General features: G+C 47.1%; 1 long non-coding RNA gene across 1 annotated transcript in view; it reads right to left on the bottom strand.

Moving 5' to 3' along the window:
• LOC147021835 (uncharacterized) overlaps positions 1–24925 on the bottom strand; it is a 63493-nt gene that overhangs the window by 7621 nt on the left and 30947 nt on the right. The window contains exon 3 of the long non-coding RNA XR_015060959.1: positions 11048–11129. This is a non-coding gene — a long non-coding RNA (uncharacterized LOC147021835). The remainder of the gene's footprint in view (positions 1–11047; positions 11130–24925) is intronic.

Here is a 24925-nt window from a genome sequence, read left to right as displayed (position 1 = left end):
ACACGGGAGATAGAAAAAATAGAGGAAAGACTACACGATGAAGACGGGGTAAGTGACGCGCACGCACACACGGAGGTAGTGGAGGACAATGGGGGTGAGCTCGCGGAGCGTGTTGGGACCCGGTGCGAGCACCTGGATGGCCTCCTCCAGGAACGAGGGGAGGGAGTATGCCCCCTTGAGGCGAGTCACGACCAGGTGAGTTCGGTCGTGCTTTGCGAGGTTGAGGGGACGAGTGCTGTGGACAGGTGCTTGGAGAGCTTGGGGGGTATAGAGGCCCCGGAGACCCTTGTGGGGACACGAATCCCCAGTGTGGTTGTCCCTGTGTGTGTGGTGCAAGGCGTGAGTGCGTCCCCGTGTGTGGAAGCGACCCCGTGTGTGAGTGGTGTGGTGGCGATGGTGCTGGAGTGCGTGCTTCCCAGCACGCCGTGTTTGGATGAGGCACCGTGTGTGGATGAGGAACCCGTGTAGGTGGAAGAGGCCGTGTGTGTGAGTGAAACGGCCAGTATGAGTGAGGAACCGCGGGTGAGTGCCCCCGCGTGTGTGGATGAGGCACCGCGGTTAAGTGCCCCCGCGTGTATGAGTGAGGCACGGTGTGTGGATGAGGCACCGCGGTTGAGTGCCCCCGCGTGTATGAGTGAGGGACGTTGTGTGGAAGAGACCGCGTGTGTGTGTCGCCGTGTGTATGAGTGAGGTACCGCGGGTGAGTGCCCCCGCGTGTATGAGTGAGGCACGGTGTGTGGATGAGGCACAGCGGTTGAGTGCCCTCGCGTGTGTGGGCGAGGCACCGCGGGTGAGTTCCCCCGCGCGAGTGAATGGAGCACCACGTGTGAGTAGTATGGTTTGTGTGAGTAGTGAGGCACGCGTGAGTGAACGGCCGTGTGCAAGGTCGCTGTGTGCCAGGGAGACCGTGTGTGTGAGAGAGCGGTATGAGAGGGAGATGTCGGTTGGCATGCGGGAGCACGCAGCCGCGTCTCCCCGTGTGAATGTGATGGTGTGGACTGTGTGCGTCGTGACATGCAGGTATGCGTGTGTGGAATGGCGACGGAGACGGCGACAGAGGAGAGAAAGCCGAGTAGCGGCTGTAGTTGTTTCGAGGACCGTGCCGGGTTCACCCAGCAGTGAGCACGCGGTTCGTGCTGTGCAACGCACGAGACCACCACGTGCTCGCTTGCGAGAGTGAAGTCCCGGTCCGGAAACGCACGCGGTGGATTTGCCGATCCCGCGGACGGACAAAGTTTAGGCAGGTAAATGGATTTGGACCGGACGGGTTCTCCACGCGATCGTGTGTGTTCAGCTCCAACGGGCAAAGCACATGTGTTCGCGTGGGAAACCCCTCGAGACGTGGGGCTTGTGTTTTTTTTTGCGCACGGTGACGTCATGGCTGCACGTGTGGTTGGAATCCGGCAGGAGGGGTATCTCTGCCGGATGGTCCCGTCCAAGGAGGGACGAGGAACACGTGCAGCTGCATGACGTCACGGGCAGGTGCAAAGTGCGCGAGCTCTGAGTTGCCGCGCAGGTGCTGCGCATGAAAAAAAAAAAAGCAAGCCTCACTTTCGGGTGTACAGGATTCCTGGGCAAGGGGTGAAAGACCCCCTTACCTGGGCACAGGATGGAAACTAGTTAGGGGGAAGGGTTAGCTTAGTTAGACCGACTTCATGGGGCAGGGGTAAGTCCTCATGGAGTCCGTGGAATGGATTAGTTAGAGGGATTGTAGCGAGATTTAGGTTGGGAAATTTATTAATGATTTATTTGGAGACAGAGACAGACTTTGGATGTGTAGCGGGGACGTAGTTTAGCTACGTAGTGTTAAAAGGAACGTGCTACTAGTTTAAGGGACGACGTGGGAGCACGAGTTAGTTAGGGGATGTAGTTAGAAGGATGGCAGAGTTCAGCGGTGAGTGTGTTGAAGAGTAGTTGGTGAGTGAAGTGGAAGCATGCGCTTGGTGAGTGAGTGAGGCCAGCGGGTCTGTGTGAGTGGAGTGAATGGGGAATGCATGGTGCGATGAGTGATTGGGGGGGAGGAGTGACTCCCGCCCAAGGGACCCCGGGGTCAGTGTAGAGTGAGTTAGGGGGTTAGTCAAATTAACAAAAATGGAGGTCGTTTTGTTGTTGGTGGGAAAGTAGGCTCGAGACCCATTTGGAGGGGTGCAGGAGCCCTGTTGACGGGCTTGGGAGCGTGGCTGCGAAAGGTGAGTATCGCTGAGTGGGTACCCCGGGCACCAGGCTAGTCGGCCGCGGTAGGCCAAGGGCCCATGGGGGGCCGGGATAGAGTAGTGGGCACGGGTGCGCCTGCTTGGTGCGGGGGCCCGGGGCGCCATTAGCCGCGTGGGCAGTGTTGTGGGCACGGGTGACCCTCGGAAAGGGGCCCGGGAGGCCGGCCTGCCACGTGTGCGTTTCAGGGGAGGTGCCATGGGCACTCCCCGGTGTTAGGGAGCTGGTAGGCTCGGAGGCAGTGTAGTGCCCGGGGGTGCCATAGCGGGAGATTCGGCAGAGGGTCGTGCCTGCCAAAGGGAGCCACGTGTCCCAGCCAGGAGACCGTGTGAGGTAACGGAGAGAAAATTGGGGGGCGAGGCCCGAAATTGTGAGGACACCAACACAGGCGACGGGAATCTGGGTTGTTAGAACCAATAGTTTAAGCGAGAGGCGCTTGTTGAAAGCCCCGGGGTAGTTTAACAGTTAAATGGTTAGGGTAGATTAGGAGATGTACCCCTCCGCACCATCCATCCCCTCGCTCTCGTTGTGGGCCGCTGGACCCACTTTGGGTTAGATCGCCGAACTCTGGGGAGGCCATTCTGAGGCTTCGTTGGGCCTCGACACAGGACGTTAGCTCTCCCTTGTTCCCCTCCGGGAAGGGAACGTAGGGGTTGGGAGTAGGCTAGGTGACAGGATAGGTTAGCCGAACAAGGACGATAAAGGGGGTTAAGGGACGATTTATAGTGGGGGAGTAAAAATAAAAACAACAAAAAAATAAGTTGGGGCTAAATTGGGGTTTGACAAATTAAGGGAGTGGGTATGTACAGTGACAGGCAAAGGCGATAGGTTGGGAGGGAGACAGGTAGGTAGGTCCGAGCCCGCCTTCCAAGTGGCCAGCACCACCGCACTCCCTCCACCAACCTCCATTGAACGGCAAAGGCTGGCCAACTTCATCGGCTGGCCGTGTTTTGCTTCACAAGGCGGAGGCCGGCCAACTTCATCGGCAGCTGTGTTCTGCAAGGCCTGTGCCGGCCAGTTCATCTGCTGGCTGTTTTTCTTCAAGGCCTGTGCCGGCCAGTTCATCTGCCGGCTGTGTTTGCCTGCAGCGGCCTTCTTCTGCGGGCTGTGTTGCCTGCACCTTTGCCATGCCATGCCCACTGCCCATGTTCACCAGCCCCGTTCAATTTTGCTTTGCCCCCCCCTGTTCATTTCCATGTGCGCCAGGATCGTAAAAGCAACAGTTTGCAAGCTGCAAGAACTGCCCTGTTGGCAGCTACAACACGGGCCTGCAGTGGCAGCCCGTGCACCGTGTTTGTGTCCATGCATCCATTCGTTGTGCTCATTGCGTGTGCCACTTGAGCTGGCACGGAGACTGCGTTTGTGCAGCCCATGCACCGTTGTGGTTCACTGCATTCAGTTCAAACCGTTCATGCATCCATTCGTTGTGCTCATTGCGTGCGGTGCCACTTGAGCTGGCACGGAGACTGCGTTGTGCAGCCCAAGCACCGTTGTGGTTCACTGCGTTCAGTTCAAAAGGGAAGGCCTTGGACTGCGTGTGAGCAGCCAGCCACGTTCCCTGTCACCTGCATTGTTTTGAGCCAGAGACTGCATGTGGGCAGCCTGGCTCCCTGCTAACTGCTTTTCTTTTGCAGAGTTCAATGATCCTGGGCCATGGTTTAGTGTAAAATTTGTAAGTTAAGGTTAAGATGTACTGTACATATGAGTGCGCCCCCGGCATGTATGTCTTAGCGCCGGCAATTTTATTTAAGTCGTCCGTGTGAGTGAGTTTGTTTAGGTAGTTACGCAGCCCTCAGGTTATTTATTTTGGGGACACGAATACCATGAATGTCGCACTCAGGGATCCGTAAGTAAAGTGTACTAGGGGAAAACTACACATGATGGCACACGAAAATTTGACGACTCGGGACGAGTCTGTAAAAAGGGAAGGGGGTAGTGTTGTGGTTACCAGATTCGCAAACCACCATTCAGGTCCCTTAGGTGAGGTATCTCGGTAAGTGCATGTGTAGTTAGGCCCAAACCCGTTGTCTAGTGGGAATACATGTCATTTATACGTGCTGCGACTCTTCAGGATAGCCGTTTTTCTTTTACTATCTTTATTTTGGACCAATCGCCATCACCACAACATCAACCACCAACCACAACACCGCTTCACCACAACCGCCACGACCTTTACCGTCACAACTCGCCACCATCGCATCACCGTCATCTCGCGCCACTCATGGGCACCGATGCTGGACTCGTGTAGGGCGCACGTTGAACAGCGTGTACAAAATCACGGATTTTCTGCTTCAAAAACGGATCCAAAACGACACACGCCCACTTTTTGCCGTCCAATCGGTGAGCGAGGGGCGACTGGCCCGCCCCAGGGCGATCGATATATGCAAATTTGTGGATCAAAGAGCCTTCACGCCCACTTTTCTCGGGCCAATGGGGGAGCGAGTTGGAAAGGTCCGGGAGGGGGTCAGCGGCTTACGGGGGAGAAAAGGACGGTGTTCGTCAGTCAAAGGAGTAGTAAAGGTCGGAACGAGGCGAAGGAGTCGGAACAGAGAGTCAAGACTTCGCGGGCGGTGGAGCTGCTCGTCGTGTGCGTTGAAGTCGGAACGGAGGGGACGAGCTGTGGAGAGGCGGCGAGGGCGGACGAGGGGGTGCTCGCGTCCGTGCAGGGAGCTGCACCCCTGGGAGGCCGGCAGCGCGACCTGGCCGAGGTGGAGACGCTCGTCGCATATAATAAAGATCCTCTATACCCCGAGCATCAGCAACCCCTCCTGTTTCCCCCGCGCTGAGATAGTGCGACCAAGGGGGCCCTGCTCCCACCCCCCTGCCAGGCACTGTCCACGAGGCCCGCGGGTTGCGGGCCATCGCCGCTCCGCGTCTCATCACCAGACGGGTAGGCCCGACCAGGTCTCGCCCCAGGCCTACCTCATTCTTGAGGGTATTTCTTTTCCTTGGTTTTGGGTATGTGTTGTCGGCGCCGTCTGTGAAGTAGAATTGTATAAGTGCTGCCGTGTGCCCGGTAGTCGGTATTAGCTCTGCACTGTGTTTTCACTTTTATATTTGCTTTTTGTGTAAATGGAATTGTGTTTTCTTTTTTTTTTTGTGTGCATTTGGTGGAATTGTATTTGTGTGTTTCCCGTGTGTCGCGAATAAATGTGTTTTATTGTTGAACTGTTTCCCGCTTCGCTTCGTCTTTTTCCCCATTGAACCCCCATCTTGCTTCACGTAGGGTTGGTAGTGGGCTGAATACGCCCGATAATTAATCGAACCGTCGAGGTCGACGATGACACCGCTCGGGTTATTCTGATAGTCGGAACGGGTCGCTTAAGTGGCCCGTGTCCGAAGTCGACCTGCGGCAGGTGACGCTCGTCTACCCTCCGCGTGGGTACTTAGGTAGTTCGAATTTGGCGAGCAACCCTATCCCACGCGGGGGCTGATTGGCTCGATCGCGGTGAGACCGAAAGGTCCACCCGTGACTGGTTCCCGGCGTTAGTCCGAGAGGGTCACGACTGGATTGTCCGTCCGGTGGGCGACGTGCCGCGATTCGAGTTACGTGGCCGTCGCACGCCGGCGGGCGCGAAGACCGCAACAATATTGTTGCGAATTCGCGCCTGCTGGCGTGCGAGCGGCCACGTAACTCGAATCGCGGCACTTCGCCCACCGGACGGACAATCCCGTCGTGACCCTCTCGGACTAACGCCGGGAACTAGTCACGGGTGGGCCTTTCGACCTCACCATGATCGTGCCAATCGGCCCCCCGCGTGGGATAGGGTTGCTCGCCAAATTCGACCTACCTAAGTACCCACACGGAGGGTAGACCGGGCGATCGCACCTCGCCGCAGGTCGACTTCGGACACGGGCTACTTTAAGCGACCCGTTCCGTACTATCGGGATAACCGAGCGGTGTTATCGTCAACCTCGACGGTTCCGATTAATTATCGGGCGTATTTAGCCCACTACCAACCCTTTACGTGAAGTAAGATGGAGATTAAATTAAAGAGAAGACGAAGCGAAACGGGAAAAACAGTTCAACATGAGGCACATTTATTCCGCAGCACACGGATAGCACACATATACAATTACAACAATTATGCACCAAAAGCAATTGCAACAAAAACACAACAATGCAGATCTACTACCGACTACGCGAGCACACGGCAACACTTACACAGTTTTACTTTACAGACGGCGCCGACAACACATATACTCAAAAGCAAAAGAAAAAGGGCCACCCTCAAATACAAGGGGGCAGACGGGCCTGGGGGCACGAGACCAGGTAGAGCCTACCCGTCTTGTGATGAGCCGCAAATGTCGCGGCGGTGCCCCGACTCCGCGGGTTTCGTTGGCACTGCTTGGAATGGGGTGGAAACGGGGCCCCCTTTTTGCACTATCTCAGCGTGGGGGGGGAGGGGAAAAAAGGGGGGAATTGTTGATGCTCTGGGGAAAGAGGATAGCTGGCTTGCTTGGGTCCCGCGACAAGCGACTCCACTGCGACCTCGACCGCGCTCCCGGCTTCACCTTTCTGCAGCTCCCCGACAGACTCCAAACCCCGACAGACTCCGACTCTCCTCCAGACCCGTCTTGACTGCTGCTGCCACACTCCGCCGCCGCCACACCTCTCCAACTCACCCGAGCCCAAAACACTCTCTGCCACTGCCACACTTCACCGCCGCCGCCAAACCTCTCCAACTCGCCTGAGCCCAAAACTGTGACTGCCTCCAACTGCTTCCGACCCAAAACAAAACTGACTGTATTCGCCCCGCGCTCGGCGCTTTATAGTGCGGCAGGAGAACCCATATGCAAATTTCCGGATCAGGATGAGCTCGGGGGCAGAGCCACGCTCGCCCATTGGACGGAGGAAAAGTGGGCGTGAACCTCCCCTGATCCTCGAATTTGCATATATCGATTCTTCTCCGACGCGCCTGGAGGCGGGGCCAAATCGCCCCACGCTTAATGATTGGACGGATCGGAAGTGGGCGTGTATCATTCCTGATCTGACTTCCCCTCGGAAAGGCCGCTCTTTGTACCCGCGGCTCAGCGCGCGCCCTGTACGAGGCCAGGACAGCCTTACGCTCGGCGCCCACAAGCGGCGCGGGAACGGCCGCAGAAGGAGAGGCGAAGGTGGTGGAGGGTCTAAAGTGGCGGTCCCTGGCCACGGTGACACTTGGAATGGTGGTGATGCGATGTTTGCGAGAGCGAGTTATGAAGGTAAAGGTCGTGGCTGTTGGCATTGTTGTTGTTGTGAAGCGGCGTTGCGGTTGGTGGTTGTTGTGTGATGGAGGTTGAGACGTGGTTGGTTCAAAATAAAGATAGAACAGAAAAACGGCTATCTTAAAGGGTCGCAGCCCGAATGAATCACATTTATTCCCTCTAAACAACGGGTTGGGGCTAACTACACATGTACTTACAGAGATATCTCACCTACGGGACCTGAATGGTGGTTTGCGAATTTCCTCAACCACAACAATATATATATATATATATATATATATATATATATATATATATATATATATATATATATATATATATATATATATATATATATATACATATACATACATACATATACAGGGTGTCCCAAAAGTCTGGATGCATAGGCATTCTTCCTAATATACAATTTTATATTTTTATTTTTCTTTAAGATCCAAGATGGCTTCGAAACTAACAATAGAAGATCAAATTGAACTCATTCTCATGTACACAGGACAGGATTTTTCACATAGAGGAGTTGCTGCCGAATTCAATGGAAAGCATCCTGATAAGCATCCAATAACACATGCCACTGTTAAAGTGTTTAAATATTTTAGGTTCAGAAATGTTCAATATTCTTGTATTCAGCGGAAAAACAAGTGTTGTGAAGTCCAAGGCCGTCAATTTGAGCATTTACTGTAATAAAACTGAAATAAATTTTTGCCTATGGATCCAGACTTTTGGGACACCCTGTGTGTGTGTGTGTATATATATATATATATATATATATATATATATGGAGGGAGAGAGAGAGGATGAGAGAGGAGGAGAGAGGGGAAGGGGGAGAGGAGAGGAGAGGGGGAGAGGGTAAGGAGAGGGGGAGAGGGTAAGGAGAGAGGAGGGGGATAGGGAGGATTGGGGAGGGGGGATGAAGTTTCCTTTGATATCCATCTTGTCCAACCCATTCCTCCCTATCCCATTGTTTGTCCAATTCTCCTTCTATTTTGTCCTCCAATTCCACTGTTGGTGTCCCCACCCCCGACTCTCTCAATACTGTTTTTTTGCCCTGTTGCATCCTGATTCATTTTGTGTTCTAGCTCTTTCATGAGACTTGACTCTGTGTATAGAAAAATGACATTAGTTGGCAACCATTGTCCAGGCTTGATGGGCTGAAGGGTCTCTTTCTGTGTTGAAGTTCCTTGGAAAGGAAGTCATCTGTTATATATTGTGAACCATGGTGTCTGGTCATCCGTTTGTCTGTCTCCCGTTTATGGCGGCCACTTCCCACGCTGCTTTGAAAAGCTCAGCATTCACTTTTGAAATGATGGGAAAACAGGCATGAATAATGTTGATGCCAAATTTTATTTCACAACTCGGATATTTTCCTTTCTTTTTCGACAAATCCAACCTCCACCACCCAATGTTTCACCACTAGTTTGTGGTCGGTGATATAAGTTGTTCAGAGCTTTGATTCTGAGTTCAACCAAGAGTGTAACACAATTGACCTTCTTATAGTCCATGAAATATTTTTTAATTTGATAGATTAACAAACATTTCCCATCACTTGGGACGGGTACTCTTCCTCGTGTAAAAATAATACTTCAGTGGTGAAATTTTGTGTAATTACATTGTGTTCATGGAGCAAATTATAAAGGCAGTAACATAAACACAAGTAAAAGCATTCTGGGTAAAAAACAAAATAGCAGCCAACATAGTCAGGTTTGCTCTGGAAATTTCAAGCACGAGTTGAACTTGAACACCAGGTGAATCTCTGTACAATGTCCTATAATGCATGTCTGCGACACACAAGTTGTGTGTTTAATTGGTGCAGTGAATTTTAAAATGACCATTAAGTGTCGTATTCCTGAGAACTTCCACATTCTCGTCAATCTCATTCTTCCCTCCAGATCTTCAAGACAGCAGTTCACCACCTTATCAGATCATCCCCCTATCAGAAACCATGATATTTTTCACCCCGTTAAACCACCAACATCCCACACCATGATCTTTTCGACTCCAATTAAAAAAATTATTCCACATTGTTCGCACCTTGCATTCTCTCCCACCCCTCAACTATACCCATGCATCCCTTGATGAAACACCATTCCCCATCTCTTTTCTTCATTGGTCCTCGGTGGCATCTCCTCCTTCTCTTTCTGCTGTTCCTTTTGTTATGTTGCATCCTAATCCGTTCTGTGTTCTACCTCTTCCACGAGCCTTGACTTTATAAGGAACTTTTTTTCTCTCACATTGCTGTCATGCCAGCATTATTAAATATTGAACATATAATTTTCGAGAATAGCAGGATCACCGCGACACATGAAGCGAGCCGGCAGGGAACGAAAACATTCCGCCACCAAAAACAACTTCAAAGTTCAGCCACTACTTGGAAGGTTCATAAATAGCAATAATGCCTAAATTGATCTTGATGCGGTTTAATTTACGTGGAATTTATTGAACGTGTAAAAACCACCAATGCACCTTACTACAGTGACTTATTATGCAATAAAGAAAGATGAGTAACAGCCATATGATGGCCAGGTATGTACATAGTGTCAAGGTGGTGACTTTGCTGCATGATAATGGTCACCCTAAAACAACAAATATGGCCACGATGAGTCAAGCACAGATGGTTTACAAAGTTCGAAGTTACCTCCGATATGGTCCAAACTCATCAACTCGTTATTTTCATCTGTTTGTACCACTCAAAGCACAGCTGGGTGGCATGAAGTTTAAGAATGATGATGACATCAACCAAATAACCTGTAATTGCTGCGTTCCACTACAAAAGATATCTTCACGGATGGCATCAATCGACTGGACAAGAGTGTCTGTGTCACAGGATAATATCTTCAGAAATAAGTGAGGTTTCTTCAACCACACTGTACCTTTTGACTTTTCCACAGGGCTATCAAAAGATTCCTCTTTAAGCAATTATTGTACTCTCCATTGCCAAGCTTTGTGACAGCATGTTCACAAAATTGTCTGTGGTTTAACGTTAACCACTAATCACTAGTTACACCACCCACAATCACACTGTGTGCTGCAGCTGATCATGCATTTTTCTTTGAACACAGGTTGACATTTGGTGAGCAGGAAACAAGCAGACATGTGATGGACCAAGAAACAAGGCTACAAAGACCATGAAACATCACAAGTAGATGCACAGGTCAAAATGGGATGATGGTTGTAGTGAACCATATCGAAGGATGAGAGGGAAAAAGGAATGTGTCATTCCCACCAACAAAAATGGGCACACTATAATGAGAGGGAAGCGTGCGAAAGGGAAGCTTGCACTGAGTGAGGTTAAAATGGAGTAGTAAATTAAATAATCAGTGACCAGCGATAGAGAGCTGAGAGGTTTCAATATGCAAAACCTGCAGGTGAAGGTGATGGAAGACTAAAAAGGTAGCAACCCTGTTTGTGGTGGTACAGGAGACTTTGGTCCTTTCCCTGGGTGTTCCTATTGCTAATATAACAAGTTTGAACAAACATTTTATAAAAGTGAAAAGACATGTGGGGATGGAATCGTCAAAAAGCAACCAAAAAAAGGAGGAAGGTATGACAAGGAAGGAACGACACCACAATACACCACAATCCTTTTACGGATTGCCATCACAACATCTTTTTGACATTTTTTGCTCACCTGGACCATAGTTCAGGTGAGGTATCAGCATCGTGCGATGTCCGTCAGTTAGCCAGTCACTATGGGAACACTCGGATCTCCTCTGAAACGACACACATGGTTTTGACGAAACTTAACCACAACTTCATTCACCCGTGATGTACTAAACTTTGCTCAGGGCATTAAAAAAGAAGAAAATCGGGGACTGAGAGTGTCTAAGGAGGGAGTTTATGGAGGGGGGGGGGTTGCCCCTCTGTAGAGGTATTTGCTTTCTTTTCAGAAAAGACAATTTTTTTGAAACTTGACTACACTCTTCATTACCCATGCTGTACCAAAGATTGTTCACAACATTATACAGGGTAGAGGTGGGGATCATCCCCAAAAGAGGTATTTGCTGTCTTCTCAGAAATGACACACACAATTTCGATGAAACTTGACCACAACCTTCATCACCCATGTTGTACTAAAGTTTGTTCATGGCATAAAAAGAAAATCGAGGTCTAAGGAGGTCCACTGGGGGGGGGGGGGGGTTGCCCCCGCAAAAGAGGTATTTGCTTTCTTCTCAGAAACTACACATGCGATTTCAATGAAACTTTACCACAACCTTCATCACCCGGTATGTACCAAAGTTTGTTCATGGCATTAAAAAAACAAAATTGCGACAAAAGGGGGTCTCTGGGGGGGGAGGGGGGATCATACCCCAAAATAGGTATTTGTTTCCTTCTCAGAAACTGCACATGCAATTCCGATGAAACTTGATCATGACCTTCATCGCCCATGATGTACCAAAACTTGTTCACGACATTGAAAAAATCTGGGTCTGAGGGGGTCTATGGGGGGAGTTTACAGGGTGTTGGGGGGGTGGGGTGGAGTTGCCTACTCCATAGAAGTATTTTCTTCCTTCTCAGAAACAAAACATAATTCTGATGAAACTTGACTACAACCTTCATCACCCGTTTGTTCATTACATTTAAAAAATCCGGGTCGAATGGAGTATCAGGGGATGTTGCCCCCCGCCACCCCCCCAAAAAAAATATTTACTTTCTTCTCTAAAACTACGAACAGAATTTCGATGAAACTTGACCACAACCTTCATCACCTGTGATAGACCTGTCAACCCCTAATTATGAAAAAGAGTGAAAATGTAAAATGTGTCCATCGAGGTTGCGAAGCGACCGAAAATTGAGGGTGCGAAACGCCGGAAAAATCTAGAGAGGTCTGGGGGCATCCTCCCCCCAGAAAATGTTTGCTTTCTGGTGTCTCTTCGATGCAATTTCCTGCATTCTAGTGCCAAATTCATCCATATTTTTTTTCAGTTAGAAGATAGGTTTTTATGTCATGTTGTTACTGTTTAGTCCACGACATGGACTAAAAGAAATGAACGAGCAACATTAACAAACAAGACACACATTTATTTTCATCAACGGATCAAATGCTGTACAAGAATTAAAACTATCTTAATCCTTGTAATCAAGATGTATTATTTCAGCAAATTGATAGTATTTCCCAGTATTTCGTGGCGATTTCACGTGAAAAATGAATCCCCAGTAACAAGACATTTCAAATGGATTTGTCGGTGTTCAAGGTTATAACATCAGTTAAACCAGTGGCAATGCAATAATGTTGGAAATATTTTTTGGTGCCGAGATTTTTTTTAAAAAGTGTGAGAATTTATCATGAGAACGAGACTTTCAACAGAAAGTCGTGCGTCTCACGGCAAAAACGTGAGAGTTGACAGGTGTGCCGTGGTGTACCGAAGTTAGTTTACTGCATTAACAAAAAAATGCATGGGTATTTACTTTCTTCTCCGTTAAATATTTTGTGCGTTAACCACATCCTACCATTAGTTCCCTGGTTTTCTTATCCAGCCACTACCAGTGGATCATTGATATAAGCAAGGAACATAGTGGGACCAAGGACAGAGGCCTGCAGAACACCAGAATTGATGGAGCAAGTAGGAGAAAATTGACCCTTGAGCACTACCTTCGTCATGTGATTTGTAAGGAAAGCTGAAATGATTGAATGCATCACTCCAGATACACCATACAACTGAAGCTTGTGGAACAGACCCTTGTGCCAAAGTTTATCAAAGGATTTAAAGATATCCAAAGCAACCAATCGAGCTTCACCCTTGAGCTCCAATGCTTGTTGAAATTATCCATAAATAAGGATAGCAGATCACCAGTAGAGCGGGAATGATGAAAGCCATACTGGCCGTCAGGGAGAAGTTCATTGTCCTGTCGATGGCTGAGAAATTGTTCATGATGAAGCATTCAAATACCTTGCGTATTACAGGAGGCAGGCTGATGGGGCAAGAGTTACTTGGCTCAGAATGGTCACCAGCACCCATAAAACCAGGGACAACAGAAGCCACTTTCCAGAATGAAGGAAACACCAAAGCAGACAAGCACAGGTTGTATTGCTTGGCAAGAGTCGATGACAGTTCAGGACAACACGTCTTCAATACAATCACAGGGATTTCATCAAGACTAGTCGCTTTCAAGGCATCGAGAGAACAAATAATTCTGGCAACCTTCTTTGAAGTGATAAAAGGAACAGTAACATCACAGTCTGTATGAGATGGAAGATCAGGAAGAAGGTGTCTCTGATCATTGAGGGTAGAATTAGAAACAAAGTGATTTGAAAAGAGGTTAGCCTTACCCAGAGGTGAAGTAACAACTTCAGATCCATGAAAGAGAGGAGGTATAGAAGATTTATTGCAATTGAGTAGACCAATGGCAATCCGCCAAAAGTCACAAGAGCCAAGCTGCTGAGTCCCAATGGAATCGGCGATAGAAGATGCATATTGCTGCTTAGCATCCTCAACAACTCTTTTTCAGAGATCACTTGCTTTGTGGAACAGAAAATTGGACTACAGAGACCATTGCACATGGTACTGCTAAAAAAGTGGTTGTGATGAGCAATTGCTGATGCACAAGCCGGAGTGAACCATGGATGGGAATGAACCTTAACTTGATAGATACGTGGAGGGAATATAAATGTCCATACCAGTGTGAATCCATTGGGATATTTCGGTGGCAGCCATATCAGGACAAAGACTAAAAGCTGAGTAAAATAAGCATCAGGAAAATGAGTCACATGTCCGTACAGCCGCAGCTGATACTCACGGAATATAGAGGTAACAAATCTCATCTGAGTCTCTCTCAGCAACCGCTTGGAGGACACAAAGTCTGACTAGTGAGAGTCAAGCATTCTCTGAAGAGACCTCAAACTGAAAGAGTAAAGTCTCCATCTCAGATCCCTGGTCAGGTTCAAAGTCTCATATTTTGAGAGCAAGACTGGAAGCACCAAGGACTTTAAGACTCGGACTTTCGTCCTCCTGCATAGGTACCGATAGTGCCACACCCCAACGATCCCGTGAATCCAAAACTCCCCAGGCCTGACCCAGGCATTTATTGATCTCCGGCTCACAGCCAGTGGAGACATGAATATCACTGACAATGTAAGTGAATCTCTCCGTGACTTCAACATCCTCACCACAAACAGGTACAGACAAGATAGCAGCATCCAAGATATCATTGAAAACCTGGATCTTAGTTTTAACCCAGGAAACCCATAATCCTAGCAGCTCCGACCCATCATTCAGTGCCTAGAGGGCCCCCATTAGGATATCCAGCATCTCTGAAAAGATGACTGAATCATCAGTGAAATCAATGTCAGAGATCTTGACATTGCCAAATGATGCACCACAGCTTGATCTCTCTGATATCCTCCCCAGAATCCAGCACATACAAGTGCTGAAAAGTGTGGGGGCCAGTACACACCCCTGACTAATTCTAGTAACAACTGGAAATAAGTCAGAGATGGAACCACCACAACCTCACAGCACTCTCTGTGCCAGAGTATGGTTGAGAAATCAGACAGTTCAACTTTGGTGGCACCCTGTGAAAAACGAGAATCCTCCAGAGGGAATCCCAATTCACTGAATCAAATGCTTTAAAGAGATCAACATAGGCTGCAAGCAGCGTCTGCCGAAACTCTCATCTGCATTTGGTGAGGACCCGGAGAGCAACGAGACGGTCAATCATTTACTTCTTGGGTGTAAAACCCGACTGCTGTGGGTGCTGGAACCCAAGCAGATTGTGGCAAACCCCATGAAGAGTTATCCTCGCAAAGATCTTGCACTGAGAGCAGCATCACCCCTCGGTAGTTGTTGCAGTCCTGACGATCACCCTTCCCTTTCCAGAGAGGGACAATGAGGCCCCTTTTCCAGTCAGTTGGGATGATGTCTGTGCTCCAAACAGGCTGGAGTGCAAATCCTGCCACCAACCTCCGAGGAAAGGTTACCCACTGCAGGAAGACATCTGCAGATGCAGTTGGGCACCAGACGGCTCACAAGAAACTCCCGTTGGCTCACGAGGAACTCGCGTTGGCTCACAAGGAACTCCTATGCCCTTTGACAGGTTTTGTTTTTAGTCCGGCTGGGTGTCGCTATCCATAATAAACCCTCCTCACCAGAAAACCTGGTGGAGGTGACGGTTTAGTTGCCAACAACCTGAAACAGGTTAGTACAAGTTTCCATGGTACCTGAAGCAAGTCACAGATCTGATCTGGCCTGACCTGACAATAATAATAGCCTGATCATACACCTGAGGGGACGGGGGGACACGCAAATTCTCGATGTAAATGTGTATTGCGTTGTGCTACTCCAGGTGGGTGAGTGCATTACAAGTCCTCACCCTTTATAGTATGTACAGCATTCCTGTACTCACGTTTTCCAGTGCAGTGAGGTGTTTTGAATTAAAAGCAGTAGGAATGTTTTTGCTTCATGCACCTAACCCGGGTTGTCTTTATTTTATTTTCGGGAACGATTGAGGCAGCTGTGGGTTGCCTATACACCATCCAAATAAAGGTATGTGTTGGAAGAATGTGTTGCATGCTTGAGAGAGGAAGTACAGAGAGAGCAAGACCAGAAAGGGCACGGCTGAAGTCAGAGGGACCACCAATCTGTCTGTGAAGTGAAAGTGATAGGCTCATAAACTCAGCTTCATTGCAGGAGATGTCAATGATATTGTTGCGGTTCTCAGAACCACATGCATACAACAGATAGTTGTCCCGAGTCAGTTATTCCATTAATATACGTGTTGTAAGGTCCCTACCTTTTGTCTAGTGGGAAGACAAGGGAGTGTGTTGCGATGGGCTATTTGTTAGGTTATTAAATCATTTTTCCCTTTTATTTTATTCCCTCCTTTTATTTTCTGAGGTAAATTTGCCTCGCTTGCTACCCTTGTCCCGCTTACCACAGTGTACCACCGTCTACCCGGAGTCTCGTTTACTGAGGCAAAATCCCAACGCGCACGCTTGGCTGGACAAACGCTTTAAGCTGCACCACCATCCATCTGCCCAAGGCCAGACATGCGCGACGTGTCACGTACGTTTTGCACCCAGGTGGGCGGGCTATACCGGTGTCTGGCCGAAACCCAGCCCAGGAAGGCGGACCACGTGAAGGGTCAGAGCCAGTCGGAATGCCCAGCTCAGACGATGACGTCGGTTTTGGCATGGCTCCTCCCCGAGCTCCGGGCTTGGAGAGGTCCTCCGTGAATTGAGGAGAATGGAGGAGAATTGAGGAGGAATTCGGGGAATTGAGAATTGAGGAAAATTGTGGAATTGTGGAAGAAGTTGGTGTTCCTGCTACTTGTCTCCGCCCACACGACATCGACCAGGCGTCCTGCCTATTGCTCCACCTTGGCCCGCTGGACTCCGCCATTCTCCATTCAAGCTCCTCCTGTTCAGAACACGATCTCCACATGTGCGGCTGTGGCCAGAATAACGCAGCCATTGTCGGGTGCCGCACCACGGAGCATCCTTCCCCCAAAACACTCAGGTACCAAAAACGACAACCTCCACTCCCTCCCTCCCTGGCTGCAAGAATCCTTCACATTTGTGATTTCTTCTTTTTCTGTGTGTGTGGCTGAGTGTGCTGGCGCCTGTCTGTTAAGTAAGCCTGTAGAAGATATTTTATTGTTGTTACTGTGAATAATCTCACAACAAGTCTGCACTGTGTCTGCTTTGGTAAGTTGCTTGTATAATTGTCGCACCCCCCACATCCCTCTCATCTTTCCCTGCGTTACATACCCAATAAACCTTTGTCATGCCACATGCTTTTCCTCGCTTATTGTAAATAAATAATTGTTGTAGACATGTTCCCAGCTCGACTGTGTCTTTTCTCTCATTGGTCCAGCATGGTTAAAATCCAGGTTTAGCTGGGTCTTTATTCCCAACGGACCATTCCTTCTAGCCGGGACGTCCTTGGCAGTGTCGCTCGGCTGCATCCGATCCGGAAAGGTGATCCGATCCGGTAGAGTGATCCGGTTTGGACAAGGCGTACTGAGGGCATGGTTCCCCGGTGGTTAAACTGCATGGTTAATTAGGTAACCAGATTCCATTGCGGGAGGACCCTCGGTCACGCGGTTGAGTTATTGGCATCCACGATTGGTTAAGCGACCCGCCGCGTCACGAAAATATCCCTGAGCGACGGCCTACAATTCCGGGTAGTCTGGTGGGAATCGACGTAGCTTCCCCCACCTTGTGGTCTTCTTACCCGATCTTGCCAGCCCGCAACAATATTGAAGGCCTTGATCACCATGGTGTCAAGCTAAGTGAGGTGTGAGGCAAGGTGGGCAGCCCAGAGGGGAGGGTAGTTCTCCATCAAACTGCAGGTGAAGGCTTTGTTGGTGGATTAGAGTTCAGGTGTGCAAAGAAAGGACTTTGCATGACGGAGGATGCCCAGTCAGTGACTGGCTTTGGAGCCTAACTTTGAAATGTGGTTTGCCGAAGAAAGATCATCACTGATGTGAGACCTGAAGGTTTGAGTGACACAAGTTGTTCAAGAGGATTGTAAAGAAAAATGGGAGGGTTCGCTGGACTGTCGTCTCAGAGGGAGAGAGTCGAGATTTGTCAGGAATGAAAGATATATTCAAAGTATGTGACCATCTTTGAGTCTATGAAGGTCTGAAGAGTGGGAAGAGGCTGCTGCCTGCCGAACTGACTAATGGGGGATGTTATGACAGAGGGTGAAGTCATCAGCAAAGAGAAATATGATTTTCCAGAGTCAGAGAGATCGTTGATGAAGATTAGGAGTAGGATGGGGCCCAGAACACTGCCTTGGGATACTCCAGCCTTGACAAAGAGAGGGGATGAGAGGATTCCATTGAGAGGTATATGTTGGCTACAAGAATAGAGTAAGTTAGTAAGCCATGTGTGGAGTTGTTCTTTATGTCATAGGCAGAGCAATGGAGAGCAAGGTGGGATGCCAGCTGTATCAAAAGCTTGAGAGATGTCTTGCTCAGAGATGGCCCTGATCTCATGTCTGACATCGAGTGTCTCCATCCATTGTTGGGTGAGTAGAAGTAGCATGTCCAAGGTATTGTGACCTGGTCTGAATCCAAATTGATGATCTGAGATGAGGGTGTTCAAGAAATGAAGTATTTTATATCAACTACGATGATGGATTCCATGAGCTTGCTGATGATTGGCTGCAAACTGATGTCTGTAGTTAACGGGATCGGTTTTTGCACCTGATTTATGTAATGCAGTGATTTTGGCTGACTTCCATGCAGACGGAATATGACCGAGCACAAATCACAGGGTGAAAAAGGCAAAGAGAGAGAGGATGTGCAATAGCAGCAGAGCAGTTTTTAGGACACAGAAGCTGATGCCATCCTGTCCAGTTGCAGAATCAGAGTAGAGGGATGCAACAAACTTCTCCACCTTCACAGGTGCAAAAGAAAGAAGAGAGTCTAAGAGCAGTACAACTGGGTAGGGTGGGTCCATAGAGAGCGAGAGCGAGAGCAAGAGCGAGGGGACACAAGATTTGGAAGCAAACACAGAATTGAGGCATTTAATGCCTACAAGAATAGAGGAATGCTTTCTCATGAAGCGGAGTTGGCTGTGCTGCCATTTGAAGTGAGGGAATGGAAGGAAGGGAAGCATACACCAGAGACGGACTTTACAAGACACCACCAGCTTTTAGAGGAGGAAGACAAGTTTGAAAGGTCATTTTTGAAGTTGGACAGATGTTGTTTTTTGGCTTTGCTGAGAGTGGACAGTGGAGACAATTGTTGCAGACTTTTTGAAATGATCTGAGATTGCTTTCAGTGAGGTTTTCCTTCCAGAAAGAGAAGGCAAGTCGATTCAGAGCAACTTCCTCACTACACTATTCATGGTAGGATAATTGAAGACAAGATAGGCTGAATCTGTGCATGAGAGAGAGAGAGAAAGAAGGTTTCTGTAGAAGAATTCCTAGGCTGAGTTAATATCAAGGGCAGTAGATCTAGGGGACCAGACCAAAAGTGTGATGACTCCCAGGAAAAATGCTGCAGTTAGAATAATAGTATATGAGAGTTGTACTCTCATATTCTACAGTAGACTGCTGAGAATTACTACAGGAAAGGAATGATATTTTTACCTGGGTACTTGCAGTTTCTGCCAAACTGCCAAAATGAACTGTCAGACTTGCCGAGAATAGTCAGAGAGAAGTTTACTCCAACAAGCACATGATTAGATGAACCAATTGGAGCAAAGGAAGAGTAGGAGACATTTGCAGGGAAGTTTGTCATCAGAGTCCAGAAGGTAGGATTTGCCATTGGGAAAAATTCCGCTTGGAAAGTTCACAGATCAAGTCAGTTCTACAGAGTCACAGAAGTCCTTTGCTGAAGGGCTGTGGTTGGTGAGAGAGGTACAACACCCAGCCAAGTTGCATGGTGACAATTGAAACGACACATAATCGGAAGAGAGTGTTGGGATGAGAGGTTAAAAGTTGGTCCATGTTGTATGAGAGACATATAGAGATATAGAGATATAGATAGAGACTTTTGTATGCTTTTGTAATAAAAGTATCAAAACACACCAGAAAAAGCACACTCCATAAAAACAAATCCAAACGATTTTACAGCAAAAATAAATTCAATAAAAGCAATACAAACTAGAGGGGGAGCACTCAGGAGAGTGCAAAACCTCCGCCACCAACACTGCTGGGTCACTCAAGTGAACCTTATATCTTATTCATTAAATATGATGTCAACAGTGCTGACAGTTATAGTTCTTTTCTTCAACATTTTTTTTGTCGGGGGGGGCGGGGGGTTGAAAATCACTTAAAACATGTAGAAATGCAAAAAAAAGAAATCAAAATTTTGTTGAAAAAAAAGTTGCTAAAAAAAATTTTTCTCTTACAATTTTTTTTTTGGGGGGGGTTGGAAATCACTTAAAACATGTAGAAATGCAAAAAAAAATTTCTCTAAGAATTTTTTTTGGGGGAGGTAACAAATTTTTTTGGGGGGGGGTTGGAAATCACTTAAAACATGTAGAAATGCAAAAAAAAAAAATTCTCTAACAATTTTTTTTGGGGGCGGGGGGGGACCAAGTCCAAAATTTAATGGCATGATCCTTGGACCATACCTAACCCCCCCACCAATTTTAGTCGAAATCCGACGAAGAGTTTTTCTGTAATACTGTTCACAAACAAACAAACAAACAAACAGAAAGGGGGTGAAAACAGTAACCTCCATCCATCTTCGAAGATGGCGGAGGTTAACAAGGGTGTCTGTTCATGTCATAACACACCACAGAATAATACATATATGCAAAAAGTAAGTGCAAGTACTTTACACTTTTACAAACTGTTTCCATCACGAAAAGAAGCTCAAAACCTCATCAGTGCACCACTGATCACCCACAATATTCAGGCTCAAAAGATAAGCCTGCTCCATTTTTACTCGTGCAAAAACCATACCTTTAAAGCACAAAAGCACATTTGCATTTTCCCCCTTCCATTTTGCTTTCCTGGTTTTATAAATTGCCAGTTTAGCAATGCCCAACAGAAAAGACAAAAATGAGAGGACTGGTTTACTTTTATAATTCCCCCCGGAATCCATAAATAAAGAATGGAAAGGAAAAAACAAAATTAAATTTATCGAAAAGCTGTTCAAGGAAGAGAAAGAGGGGTACCAATCTCTTACATTCAATAAAAACGTGGGCAACATTTTCAATCAAATCACAAAAAGGACAAGAAATTGGAACAGAAGAATTAAACTTATGGAGTAATGCCTGTGTGACCATGGCTTGATGTGCTAGTCTCCAATTCAGGTCTCCAATTCGCCAAAGAGTTGGAGAACTATACATTTTGTTCCACACTGGAGTTAAAAAAGCTCCAGCAGGTAAGGTCTCATTCCAACGATTTTTCAACAGTTTTTTTTAAAACCAGGTATACATGCTTCCAGACATATGCTGTAGATAGCCGTTTTCCCCATGACGTGAAACACACCAATTTCCTCTAAGTTTGAGGAGAACACACCCTCTTGTTTTTTTGAGGAAATTTGAAGTTCAGGGAAATAGAGACGTGAGTCAACCACTTCATCCACCCCAGTCCACCCGATGTTTAGTCCATGAAAGGTTTGAATTACTGCTTTCAAGACATTTTCCACAATACGAGCAGAATGAACACCAGTTTTTGATGAAAGTGAGCTTACAGGTAGCCAGGCATTCAAGGATGGCTGCAACAGGTCTCACACTGTTTATTCCAACACTGGTGAAACAATGCATAAACGACCTGGAGGTTGAAATTCTAGAGAATAAAGGATTCTGAACTAATGGCTCATGTACAAACTTTTGGGAATCATATGATACCTCTAAACGTTGCACTCCGAGGACTTGCCAAGCATTCAAAAGGCTCTGATGAAAACTGGGGAGCTGACACATGTTAACGTGTTGCAGGTCGATGAGGAAAAGTTCACGGTCATATTTCAGACCTTCTGCTTTCTGCAGCCAGGTGTTTGTGAGAGGTCGCCAAGGAACACACTCACTGTACAGTAAGCACTTAATCGTGGAAATTCGGAATGCCATTATCTGACTTGGGATATGCATCAGATTTTGAACACCCGCATTTCGGAGTCTGCAGACCACGTCTGGGCCCAGCTAATGGTGGCCACCCCAGAAAAAATCAGTCAGAACCCTCTGAATGCCTGTGACCAAGTATCTAGGAGAGTCAAGTGGGATAACTTTATGTCAAATAAATGGAACCACCAGGTTGTTTATGATTGACACGCATGTCTTAAGCGAGAGAAGTTGGTACAATCTTCTCCACCTTGCCAGTTTCAATTTAATTTTTTCTTGGAAGTTCTCCCAATTTCTTTGTTCATACGCTTCAATTCCTAGAAATAAGCCTAAATATTTAAACCCCTCACTACTCCACTGTATTCCTCCTGGTAAAACAGGCAGGGATGAGGAAGGCAATCTGGGGCCCACCCAAAAAGCTACACTTTTTTTCCAATTTACCCTTGCAGTAGAAGCAAGCTCAATCTGGGTAAGGCAACGAGAGACCTCAGAAACATCTTTTGATTTGCAGTAGCAACCCAAATATCATCAGCATAAGCTGAAACAACGACTTTGGAGTTTTGTGAAAGAGAGACTCCTAACACGGAGTTCCGAAGTAAAACTAATAAAGGTTCAACGGATAGATTGTAGAGCATGCCTGATAGCGCACGGCCCTGACGGATGCCTCGCTGAAAGGGGAAAGGGTACCAAAGACTATTATTAACCTTCAGCAGACAAGATGCATTTCTGTACAATAACTTAACATAAGCAATAAATTTTTCCCCAAACCCTGTTCTCCTTAATACATCACACAAAAAAGAATGGTTAACACTGTCAAAAGCTTTTTCTTGATCTAAAAGTAATAAACCAAAACCAGGAGATGTAGTTCGACCGAGACTGATCAAGTCTCTCACCAAAAAAATATTATCGTATATGGAACGTTCTGGAACACAGTATGATTGATCAGTGCCAATCAAGAAAGAGATGACTTCCTTTAGACGGGTTGCAAGTGCTTTTGACAATATTTTATAGTCCGTGTTGAGGAGTGACACAGGCCGCCAATTTGCGGTCTCATGAAGGTTTCCTTTCTTCGGAAGGAGACACAAAACTGCCCTCCAGCAGCGCAATGGCAATTCACCTTGTTCAACACTCTCCTGAAAGACTTCAAGAAGAGTAGGGCCGAGAATGTCCCAGAAAGCCTTATAAAATTCAGCCGGAAGGTCGTCTAGTCCAGGGGCTTTCCCATCCTTGCTATCCTTGAGCGCAGCAGTAAGTTCTCCAAGAGAAATGTCAGGCTCAAGCAATTGCTGTTGGTCTTCAGACAGAGAAGGGAGCTGTTTCAGCATCGCCTTCCTGTTCTCCTCATTCACAGCTCTTTTTGCGAAGAGCTTAGAAAAATAGTCTTCTAGTTCATGCTTGATATCACTCTGGGAGGTCAAAAAATCACCACCAGAAGAGCGCAAAGTATGGATTTGTTGAGAGATCTTGACCGTTTTTTCCAAATTGAAGAACCCTTTGTTTGGTGTGTCAAGTTGGATTTTTTCGTTCCGCAGTTGGACGAAAGCACCGGCCGCCCGCTCTTTCACCATTTCAGCCAGATGGGTCCTTTTCTCCGACAACTGCTGGACATTCACGCTAGACAATCCAGCTTTCTGCTAGCAGATAAGTATATCGTTTTTTAAAGCAGATGTCACACCAAAAGCGTTGTATGTGTTGTAAGAGCAGTATTGTTGGCAAAAAAAATTGATTTGGGACTTTGTGCAGTCCAACCATTGTCTTAAAATCAAATATGAGCCCTATTGTGACTCACATTTTTCCCGAACCATTTAAAAAGCTTCTATAAAATGTGCACTTTGTAAAAGTTTCAAATTAAAAGTCCAACATGCACTTCCACAGACATGATGAGGAAAGCCACACACCATAACAATCATGTGATGATCAGAAAAACCAGACGGCCTTATATAAGAGTTCTTAACAATGTTTACCATTTCATGATTAACATAAAATCTGTCGAGGCGAGCCATCGTCAAAACATTTCTTGATGCACAAACCCATGTATACTGACGGATATTACGGTTATGTACCCGCCACACATCCACCAGTTAATACTTTTTGACGAGCTGTGCCAAAGGCCTTGCACTGGATGGATGAGGCTCACAAGTGTTCCGATCAAATTGTAGATCAAGGGTGCAGTTGTAGTCACCCCCCCCCCCGCAGACACAACAACATGGTTAAGTCAATGGTGCTTACAAACTCTGCCAACTTGTACAGAAAGGCACCTCTTTCACAGTTAGCACGAGGACAGTAAACATTTGTCATGCAAATCTTTAGGTTACTACTGACAAATTGCACAGACAGTAAGTAACCTTTACAAATTTCCTTACAAGTTATCTCCGAAGGCTGGAGTCGAGGATGCAACACTATTGCCACACCAGCCTTGGCCTCAACAAGCGCACTCGAAAAAAAAAGATAACCTTGAAAGATTTTACACCACTCATCCTCAGTAGACTGATTTGCATGCGTCTCCAGTAGCATTAACACATCAATTTTTTTTCATTTTGGAAGAGCTGAAATACCTGGAGGCGACGCACACCACTGCAGCCTCCATTGATGTTCAGGGATGCCACTTTTATCTCCATTCTGTTAGTTATTCTTGAAGCTTTTTACCAGCCCGAGTAACACATTTGCTTAACCTTTGGAACTGAGGATCTGACATGTTAACCTGATAAGGTTCACGAATCATACTCTTTGCAGTTTTAATGAAATCGTGTAAATTCGGGAAGTAATCCTTGAATTTTACGTATCTTTTCCTGAATGTATCATCCAGGAATTTAATCGCATTTTCTTGAGACACTGAGGTTGTGTCGTTTCCCCCCTTCATCCTCTTGAGAGCTTAAAGCACTGAAATGTGGGGTAGAAGAGGTTTCATCTGATTCAAGTACTTCATCTATGGCCTCTCCTATTACTTGTGGAACACTTACTTTTGGCTCAACAGAAAGTTCTTCTCTGTTTACGGACCCCTCCAAATTTGCCTTGTCCATGTCCTTCCCCTCGACAACCCTTACATCA

The sequence above is a fragment of the Eptatretus burgeri genome, chromosome 8, assembly GCF_056783735.1.
Source record: "Eptatretus burgeri isolate ZD-2024b chromosome 8, Ebu_testis_v1, whole genome shotgun sequence".
NCBI lineage: Eukaryota > Metazoa > Chordata > Myxini > Myxiniformes > Myxinidae > Eptatretus > Eptatretus burgeri.
The sequence above is the reverse complement of the archived record's forward strand: the minus strand, read 5'-3'. Positions and strand labels throughout refer to the sequence as shown.